This window comes from Oncorhynchus masou, chromosome 17 (assembly GCF_036934945.1).
Source record: "Oncorhynchus masou masou isolate Uvic2021 chromosome 17, UVic_Omas_1.1, whole genome shotgun sequence".
NCBI classification, from domain to species: domain Eukaryota; kingdom Metazoa; phylum Chordata; class Actinopteri; order Salmoniformes; family Salmonidae; genus Oncorhynchus; species Oncorhynchus masou.
Genome location: NC_088228.1, coordinates 27,954,262 through 27,965,771, shown reverse-complemented (window position 1 = coordinate 27,965,771; position 11,510 = coordinate 27,954,262).

Sequence of the window (11,510 nt, the reverse complement as noted above, 5' to 3'; positions counted from 1 at the left end):
AATGGTAGGGCCAAAAATAGATATTTTTGACCAAGTTTCCAGGCTCGGTGTCTGTGTGTCCAGGAAGAGTACAATGACAAAATAGATTGGCGAGTCATGGGATAAGAAAGGTCTTCAGTGGAAAGAGAGATAGGGAGTGAGTCCAGCTCCAGACTGCAGGGAATGTAGCTTGTCCTGACAACACAAAGCAGCGATGATCGAATGGTATTGTATATAGCTATTGAAATGTGTTGATGGTTTATGTTCATTCTACATACAACCATTTGAACAACAATACAAAAAAAACAATAACAACAATGATACGTGGCTGTACACTGAGTGTACAAAACGTTAATAAGAACACCTTCCTAAAATTGAGTTGCCCTCAGAACAGCCTCAATTCGTCGGTGCATGGACTCTACAAGGAGTCGAAAGCGTTCCACGGGGATGCTGGCCCATGTTGGATCCAATGCTTCTCACAGTTGTGTCAAGTTGCACCCTTGGCAATGGGTGTGGCTGAAATAGCCGAATCCAGTCGATTCAAGGGGTGTCCACATACTTTTGTAGATATCATGCATATGTTTGCATTTGATTTAATTTAAAAAATATACATTTTTATTTGCGATTTTTGACAATTACCAAAACAGTAGGAAACAAGTGACAGGTCCTTGGGTAGCGCTAATCGCACATGCCTTGATATCTAACGCTAAGCCACAACGTCAGTATTGCTTTATTCATTTAATATGAATAATATAACCTGTAATGACCTCTGCCAGTATCTATAATCCAATGCTTGAGAGTGAACAGGTCCAACGACCAGGGATTGAAGCTCTTGCTGATAGCCCATCCCCTGGATCCGTGTTTATACAGTACATGGCAACTCACAGTAGCTGTCCTTTATAAAATATATTAGGTGGCTACAGCTCTGGCTGCATCCTCCCTCAGCTCTGATTGGTTGCTCCCTACCCCAACAACCGATTAGCATGGCCTGCCTGACTCATAAATCTTGCACACGGTAATAATCGCTTGTAACAGTAATAAAGCAATTCAGCGAGGCCCAATATGTTTACAAGAATGGAAATCTAATCAGATTTGACATACAAATGTAAATCTTAAAGTCCTTTTTTTTATGATTAGCAACAATGTATTCATTTTGACAATGACACTTAAGCATCAGGTATTTTTTTATGCATGTTTCTTGTGGTGCTTGACATGGAGAAAGTGCATTTCAACAGATGGACCTTATGGAACGGGAGAGCCTGTGGATGGTTGTTTACCCGAGTCTCTGCTAGGGGGTGGAAAAATGAACTGACAATGAACTGATAATGAACTGTTCTACCTCCCTTTCTGCACACGGAATCCAAGCACAGTTTGTGACATTTTTTTGGTTCAGGGATTACACTGTCAGTAAATACTTTCAAATACTTCAATTATATTAAATATATGGCTGTGTATGGTAGCTGCGTCCACGTAATCACCTACAGTATAACTTGTCATGACCTCTGTAACCGTTTACCATCCACAAGGCATGTTCAAGAGTGAACAGGTCCAGCTACCAGGGACTAAAGCTCTTCCTGACAACCCATCACCTGGATCCGAGGAGAGACCCTCTCAACTGAACAATGATCAAATGGTATGAATTAAATCACTGCCGAAACCATGAACTATACTTTCGGGTGTATATGCAGCTAGATTAGGCTGATGCTGGGCATTCCACGGAATAAGCAACATTTGAATGAATTAACTTGTTGCTGTGCTCCTTTCATTGGCCTGTGCCTATGGAGAAATCCATATCAACTTACAATTGACAAATTCCACAGAAGCATAACACCTCACACTTAAGAAAAGAGCTACCACTGGATCATAATGGTTGCGTGTCGGGACGTGTGTCACGTTCTGACCACAGTCGTTGACCTGTCACTATCCTGGCTGTAGCCATCCGGCCCTCCGGAGTCTGAAACAACTGAGTCGCCATGAGCAAAAAGAACACAATATATCAATTGTCGATAATCAAGCTCAAATTTAAGCCAGCTCTAAAAGAAACACACTTTTGAATGCACTTTTCAGTTATCACAGTGGCCTGCTGAAAGTGTCACTCCTGGAAAGGAACTTTCTAGATTCTATACATTAGGGTGAAGGAGAGAGAACCTGCAGGCTGTGGAAATTCAAAAATGCTCCATTTGTGACAAGCCGGGAGAACAAAATACAGCCTAGAGGGACTGAAAGTGCAGTTTGATCTAGCCCTACAAAGCCTCAGTGTGTCTCTTAGACTCCGGTGGAACCGCACAGTGAATACAGGGGGTGGATCAGGAAACAACATAGCGTTGGACTTGAACTACAAACACACCATGTGGCCTCACAAAAGACCTCATCTAACATCAAGGTGCCAATCTTCAGTTTAACATGGCACAGAACATCAGCAGGACCATTGGAGAGCAGACAGACCTCATGCAGCGATTTGATAAAGACTGTGAGATGAAGCCAGAGTCTGGAAAACACTCAATCTCAAGTAGATCTGAGGACATCAACTATATTGTACAGTAGAGTGTGCTTCTCGGAAAGAAGGCGTTTGCTTTGACACCTGGCAGGTACCACCCAAGCTTCCAGAACTTCCAAGTAGACCTGTTGCACAAATTGGACTATGAGGAACTAGTGTTGTGGATCAACAACCACAAACTGAACTTACACCGTGAGAATAACAAACGTGGCGAACAAGATGTGGCCTCACACCAAAAGTTTGCAGACCGTATACAGCAGAGCACGGTGCAGTGGAATGCCAAACGCTTGTTTCATATTCTGAAGAAAAGTGCTGATTTTCCTCCTCTTTACCCAGTCTGAGTGTTTTTTGGAAGGGGGTCTCTCAAGCACCTGCAAATAGTCTGCAAAGCGCAGGAGGAGAGCATTGGGCATGGGAACTATGCTGTTAGAGGCTTACCGGTGGAAGGTAGTCCTGCATTCAGCCACTCAATAAAGTTGGCGTGTGAAGAATGCACTTTTTTCTACCGACACAGGATATTGCTGTACATGTGTTTAACATACCCCGCTTTCAGAAGCAATGTCAGCCAACCACAACAGTCTGTCAAATCCTAATCCCAGGCAATTTTCCACCGTTTTAAAATGATTTGGATGATTCCGGCTATGGTTTTTAGAGCACAAGGCCTACAGCAGAATTGCCCCCATTTCCTACTGGAACCACTACTATCAACTGTTAGAAGATGCAGTGGATAGCAGCCATCTAATGGGCTCCTGACCAATTCTGATATCTTAACTCTTTTTGCACTTAATGGATGTGTTCCAATCCAAAGTAGAATGGCCTTACTGAAAAGCTCAGTGACATTCAACATGGCACCATCATAGGATGCCATTTTTCCAACAAGTCAGTTTGTCAAATTTCTGTCCTGCTAGAGCTGCCCTGGTCAACTGTAAGTGCTGGTATTGTGAAGTGGAAACGTAGAGGAGCAACAACGGCTCAGCCGCGAAGTGAGAGGCTGAAGCATGTTGTGCATAAAAATCGTCTGTCCTTGGATTCAACACTCACTAACGAGTTCCAAACTACCACTGGAAGCAACGTCAGCTCAAGAACTGTTCGTTGGGAGCTTCATGAAATGCAAGCCTAAGATCATCATGCGCAATGCCAGGCTGAAGTGGTGTAAAGCTTGCCGCCATTGAACTCTGGAGCAGTGGAAACACGTTCTCTGGAGTGATGACTCACACTTCACCATTTGGCAGTCCAACGAACAAATCTGAGTTTGGAGGGTGCCAGGAGAACACTACCTGCCCGAATGCTTAGTGCCAACTGTAAAGTTTGGTGGAGGGAATAATGGTCTGGGGCTGTTTTCCATGATTCGAGCTAGGTCCCATAGTTTCACTGAAGGGAAATCTTAAATCTACAGCATACAATGACATTCTAGACGATTCTGTGCTTCCAACGTTGTGGTAACAGTTTGGGGAAGGCCCTTTCCTGTTTCAGCATGACAATGACCTGTGCACAAAGCGAGGTTCATAAAGAAATGGTTTGTCGAAATCTGTGTGGAAGAACTGCATAGAGCCCTGACCACAACTCCATCGAATACCTTTGGGATGAATTGGAACGCCGACTGTGAGCCAGGCCTAATCTCCCAACATCAGTGGCCAACCTCACTATTGCTCTTGTGGCTGAATGGAAGCAAGTCCCCGCAGCAATGTCTCAACATCTAGTGGAAAGCCTTCATAAAAGAGTGGAGGCTGTTATAGCAGCAAAGAGGTTACCAACTCCATATTAATGCCCATAATTTTGAAATGAGATGTTTGATGAACAGGTGTCCACATACGTTTGGTCATGTATTGTATAAATGCATATCAAACAGGAATATATATATATATATATATATATATATATATTAAATTAAATGAATACAACATTGTATACTGAACAAAAATATAAACGCAACATGCAATAATTTCAACTATTTTACTGAGTTACAGTTCATATAAGGAAATCAGTTAATTTAAATAAATTCATTAGGCCCTAATCTATGTATTTTACATGACTGAGTGCATCAAAAGGCAGCATCCTTGTTGATTGGGACAAAGCCAATGTCTCCACCATCATTTCCCATGGTTGAAAACAGTTTCTGGACATCAGAACAGCAATCACTAACCTACATTTGGACGAAAATGTATACTTCAATGAGTCGGCAGCTCTGGATATTCTGCTTACTCTGGACCAGGCCCTATTCCTCAGGACTAAAAGGGGAAGCGGTGGCGAAACAGAGGCAGGCAAGCCGGCATCCTGATAAGTCTACGTCGGCGAGCAAATAGAATGCCATTGCCCTCAGTTCTATTGGCGAACGTGCAATCACTGGAGAACAAACAGGATGAAGTCCGTTCAAATCTATCCTACCAATGGGACCTGAAAAACTGTCATCCTTTGTTGCTCAGAGACGTGGCTGAACAAGGACATGGATATACATCTCACTGGTTTTTCTATGCATCGTCAAGACCGGACGGCAGGCTTATGTAAGACAAAGGGACGAGGGGCGTGTCTTTTTGTTAACCACAGCTGGTGCACAATCTCTAATGCTAAGGAATTCTCAGGTTTTTGTTTGCCTGAGTTAGAATTCCTGATGATAAGCTGCTATTAACCAAGGTATATTTTTCGTAACTGTCTATTTACCACAACAAACGATGCTGGCACTAAAACCCCAGTCAACGAGCTGTATAGGGCCATAAGCAAACAAGAAAAGGCACATTCAGAGGTGGTGTTTTTCATGGCTGGTGATTGTAATGCGGGTAAACTGAAATCCGTTTTTTCCTCATTTTTTTACCAGCATTTGTGCTATGCAACAATAGGTGACAAAACTCTTTATGCCAGACACAAAAATGCATACAAGGCCCTCCCTAAACCTTCCCTTTGGCAAATCAGACCATAACTCTATCCCCCTGCTTCTTTCTGACACGCAAAAACTCAAACAGGAAGTACCAGTGACGTGTTCAATACGGAGGTGGTCCAATGAAGTGGATGCTATGCTACAGGACTGTTTCGCTAGCACAGAATATAATATGTTCCTGGATTCATCCATTAACATTGAGGAGTTTACCACGTCAGTCACTGGCTTCAATAATAAGTACATCGATGACATCATCACCAGAGTGACAGTACGTACACCAACCAGAAGCCATGGATTACAGGCAACATCTGCACTGAGATAAAGTTGCAGCTTTCAACACTTATAAGAAATCCCGCTATGATCTCTGACGAGTCATCAAACGAGCAAAGCGTCAACACAGGACTAAGATTGAATCCTACTACGCTGGTTCTGACGCCCTACAGATGTGGCCAAGCTTGCAAACTATCATGTATTGCAAAGGGAAACCCAGCCATGAGCTGCCTAGTGACGCGAGCCTACCAGACAAACTAAATGCCTTCAATGCTCGCCTCAAGGCATGCAACACTGAGCCATTCATGAGAGCACCAGCCGTTCTGGACGACTGTGGGATTTCGCTATCCGTAGCTGATGTGAGTAAGGCCTTTAAACAGGTTAACATTCGCAAGGTCACGGGGCTAGACGGAATACCAGGACACATACTCAAAGCATGCACTGACCAGCTGGGAAGTGTTTTCACTGACATTTTCAACCTATCCCTGACCCGGTCTGTAATACAAACTTGTTTCAATCAGACCAGCATAGTCCCCGTGCCCAAGAACGCCAAGGTAACTTGCCTATTGACTATCGCCCCGTAGCACACATCTATAGCCATGAATGAAATGCTCTGAAAGGCTGGTCATGGCTCACATCAACACCATCATCCCAGACAACCTGGACCCACTCCAATTCGCATACCGCCCCAACAGATCCACAGATGACGCAATCTCTATTGCACTCCACACTGCCCTCACCCACCTGGCCAAAAGGAATGATGTAAGACAAAAAGGAACCTATGTAAGAATGCTGTTTATTGACTACAGCTCAGCATTCAACGCCATAGTCACCACCAAGCTCAAGACCCTGGGACTGAACACCTCCCTCTGCAACTGGGATTTTGGACTTCCTGACGAGCCGCCCCCAGGCGGTGAGGGTAAGAAACAACACATCCGCCACACTGATCATCAACACGGGGGCCCCTCAAGTGTGTGTGCTGAGTCCCCTGCTGTACTCCTTGTTCACCTACGACTGCGTGGCCGCGCACAACTCCAACACCATCGTCAAGTTTGCTTAGGACTGATCACTGTTGATGATGAGCCAGCCTATAGAGAGGAGGTCAGAGACCTGTCTGTCACATTCTGACCTTAGTTCCTTTGTTATGTTTTTTGTTTTAGTATGGTCAGGGCGTGAGTTGGGTGGGTTGTCTATGTTCGTTTTTCTATAATTGGGCCTAGTATGGTCTCAATCAGAGGCAGCTGTCAATCGTTGTCCCTGATTGAGAATCATAGTTAGGTAGCCTGGTTTCACTTTTGAGTTGTGGGTGTTTATTTTCCGTGTTAGTGTCTGTGCCACACGGGACTGTTTCGGTTTGATTTACTTCACGTTTATTGTTTTTTTCAGTGTTCTTTATTCATTCAAAAACATGAACGCTTACCACGCTGCGTTTTGGTCCTCCGATCCTTCATACTACTCCTCTTCATGAGAAGGAGGAGGACGAAAACCCTTACACTGTCAGTGTTGTGCCAGGACAACAACCTCTCCCTCATTGTCAGCAAAACAAATGAGCTAATCGTGGCCTACAGGAAACAAAGGGGTGAGCACGCCCCCATACACATCGATTGGGCTGTAGTGGAGCGTGTCGAGAGCTCGAAGCTCATCAGTGTCCACATCATTAAGGAATTAACATGATCCACACACACGAACACAGCTGGAAAGAGACACGACAGCACCTCTTCCGCCTCAGGAGGATGAAAAGATTTGACATTGGGCCCTCAGATCCTCAAAAATATATACAGCTGCTCCATTGAGATCACCTTGACTGGCTGCATCACAGCTTGCCATGGCAACTACAGAGAGTAGTGAGTACGGCCAAGTACATCACTGGGGCCATGCCCCCTGCCATCCAGGACTTCTATACCAGGTGTTATTAGAGGAATGCCCAAAAAATTGTCAAAGACTCCAGCCACCCAAGCCATAGACTGTTCTCTCTGCTACCAGTGTCTGGAACCAACAGGACCCTGAACAGCTTCTTCCCCCAAGCCATGACTGCTAAACAAGACTGCTAAATAGCTAATCAAATGACTACATTCTGCTGCTACTGTCTATTATCGATCCTGTTCCCTGATTACTTTAATCCTGCAGTTGAAGTCAGTTACACCGGTTTACATACAGTGGGGAGAACAAGTATTTTAAACACTGTTTTCCTACTTACAAAGCTGTGCTTTTTATCATAGGTACACTTCAACTGTGAGAGACGGCATCTAAAACAAAAATCCAGAAAATCACATTGTATGATTTTTAAGTAATTAATTAGCATTTTATTGCATGACATAAGTATTTGATACATCAGAAAAGCATAACTTAATATTTGGTACAGAAACATTTGTTTGCAATTAAAGAGATCATACGTTTCCTGTAGTTCTTGACCAGGTTTGCACACACTGCAGCAGGGATTTTGGGCCAGTCCTCCAGACCTTCTCCAGATCCTTCAGGTTTCGGGGCTGTCGCTGGGCAATACGGACTTTCAGCTCCCTCCAAAGATTTTCTATTGGCTTCAGGTCTGGAGACTGGCTGGGCCACTCCAGGACCTTGAGATGCTTCTTACGGAGCCACTCCTTAGTTGCCCTGGCTGTGTGTTTCGGATCATTGTCATGCTGGAAGACCCAGCCACGACCCATCTTCAATGTTCTTACTGAGGGAAAGAGGTTGTTGGCCAAGATCTTGTGATACATGGCCCCATCCATCACCATCCCTCAATACGGTGCAGTAGTAGAGAGAATGATTTATTTAAGCTTTTATTACTTTCATCATATTCCCAGTGGGTCAGAAGTTTACATACACAGTATTTGGTAGCATTGCCTTTAAATTGGTTAACTTAGGTCAAATGTTTCGGGTAGCTTCCCACAATATGCTGGGTGAATTTTGCGCCATTCCTCCTGACAGAGCTGGTGTAACTGAGTCAGGTTTGTAGGCCTCCTTGCTCGCACGCTCTTTTTCAGTTCTGCCAACAAATATTCTATGGGATTGAGGTTGGGGCTTTGTGATGGCCACTCCAAAACCTTGACTATGTTGTCCTTAAGCCATTTTGCCACAACTTTGGAAGTATGCTTGGTGTCATTGTCCATTTCGAAGACCCATTTGCGACCAAGCTTTAACTTCCTGACTGATGTCTTGAGATGTTGCTTCAAAATATCCAAATACTTTTCCTTCCTCATGTTGCCATCTATTTTGTGAAGTGCACCAGTCCCTCCTGCAGCAAAGCACACCAACAACATGATGCTGCCACCACCGTGCTTCACAGTTGGGATGGTGTTCTTCAGCTTGCAAGCCTCCCCCTTTTTCCTCCTAACATAACGATGGTCATTATGGCCAAACAGTTCTATTTTTGTTTCATCAGACCAGAAGACATTTCTCCAAAAAGTACGTCAATTTTTTTTACTATGATTAAATGTCAGAAATTGTGAAAAACTGAGTTTAAATGTATTTGACTAAGGTGTATGTAAACTTCCGACTAAAATTGCTGTAGGAGAGAGAGCTATAGGCCTACTAAGGACTACTGCTGTCAGTCAGTACCATCATCATCACCATCACCACCAACAACAGTGTCATCCTTAGGCATACAATTTCAATTATAAAATCTTGTTTCAAACAATGAGTCTTTGAATGGTCCCTGACTCTGCTTGTCTGAAGATACAATATGGACAGTCTTGGAGCGAGTATGGTGCTGTGCTGGGTGCTGAATGGGATTACTGCAGAGACAGTAAAATCCCAGGAATTTGCAAGGTGCGCCAAAGCTCACAGAGAGAAAAGCACATAGTTAAATCAGCTGGAGGTCGACTGAGCCAAACGTGTCTGAGTTTACCCAGGAAAGGGTTGTGTGTGTGTGTGTGTGTGTGTGTGTGTGTGTGTGTGTGTGTGTGTGTGTGTGTGTGTGTGTGTGTGTGTGTGTGTGTGTGTGTGTGTGTGTGTGTGTGTGTGTGTGTGTGTGTGTGTGTGTGTGTGTGTGTGTGTGGCGGGGGTTGTCCTGCAGAAAGGAGACGGTAGATCACATGACATGTCTGGTACTCTCTGTTTTTCTTTTCCCCTGACCAATCTCGTGACTCTCTCAGACGTAGGATCATTTACTCTGTCTGAGTGCCTTTCAAATTCTTTCTCTTAAGTGAACAAAATGTATATCTCTCTTACAACTGTAAAGTACAAAACTGCAGAAGAAGATATAAACTGTTAATCTAGGTTGATGTGGGCTCATTCCTTGATTCCTACATTCCTACATCATATGTTATAATATTACTGTATTTCATTGCAGAGTTTTCATCCAGCCAACCATTCCCTTTCATTTCAATCTCAGACGCACTACTAGTCTCAATATTCAATCATCAGCCCAGTCCGACGACGGTAAACAAACAGACCGACGACATACATCTATTTCTGGAGGCTCTCCCTTCCCTCCCGTCTTGTTTTTAGAGTAGCCCATTTGTGTCGTGCGAGGAACAAGGACCCTGCAAGCCTGCCTGGTCCTGGTGTAGTTACAGTAGTCTGTTGTAGTCGTTCGCCCCTGGCCAGCCCAGGCCAGGATGGAAGACCAGCCCAAGGCTTCAATTAGCCCAGAATGATGGTGGAAGACATAGGAGAGCATTTGTGTGTGTGTGTGTGTGTGTGTGTGTGTGTGTGTGTGTGTGTGTGTGTGTGTGTGTGTGTGTGTGTGTGTGTGTGTGTGTGTGTGTGTGTGTGTGTGTGTGTGTGTGTGTGTGTGTGTGTGTGTGTGTGTGTGTGTGTGTGTGTGTGTGCGATATGGGAAGACGGGGAATAGAGAGTGCAGCTCTCAGGACCCTACCTGATCGATTGCAGAGCTGCAAGGAAGTGAGCTGAGAGTGGTGCCGACCAGCTGCCCCGTCTTCATATGTACTGTACATGCACCCATGTATTCACACACATGCACTGAACACTTACGGTAGCCTGGATATGTCGTTTGGCAGAAATAATCATACACACTTACAGTATGTGTACTTTGCGTGCATGTATGCACACACTCATGCGCACACATACGTATTTTTGCAAGAATAGTCACCTCACGCACGCACACACACACTCATACTCATGCACATGAATTCCTAGCTCCGTGTGCGTAGCCTTCGTTCTGTTGGTGACTTGCAATACACGCAACCACACACGTACAGTTTTCACACAGACACACAAAGACAGTGCTCTGCTGGTGGACAATGACATGTCAGGCCCCATGCAAATCATAGGTGGTGGATGGAATAGCTCCACTTGGCAGTCGTAGGCCAGTCAATGGTTCACTTATTTTAGATGTGTCGGTGGTGTGTGGCTGCGAGATGTGGTGTATTGCCTACGTGGAAAGGAAAGAACCAGAGTTATAGAGTAATCTTAGTGGGGAGCTGAGAGTTTTATAAAGAGAGTTATAATCATCTTTGACAACTTCGGCGATCCGCTAATTTGTTGAGCTTAATTTCCATAGGGACTGTTCACATCAAATATTTCTATGAATACTTCTTTGACTTTTGTTTTATTTCGGCATCACACCCTGAAGAAGGCACATTGATATATAGTATATATGGACTGTGCAACTCTCTTTATTTTAATAGTTTATTCGTCGTTAGTCAGCACCTCCACACAAACACATTTTTCTGGATATACGCCAGCTCATGTTTTTATTCCTTTTGTTATGTGACATAAACTGCTAAAGCTACTGTAGAAAGGGAACGGAGACAAAGATTAAACACCAAGGAAACTGTGGAGTTTAGAAAGGGAGGCAGAAGACACAGAGAGAGTGCACATCCTGGTTAAATGGCACAACCACCAAACTACCTCTGATACGAGTGTAGAGTTCTATCCTTTGGGAGGGAGATAGAATCTCTACACACTTACGCACACAAACACTCAGTC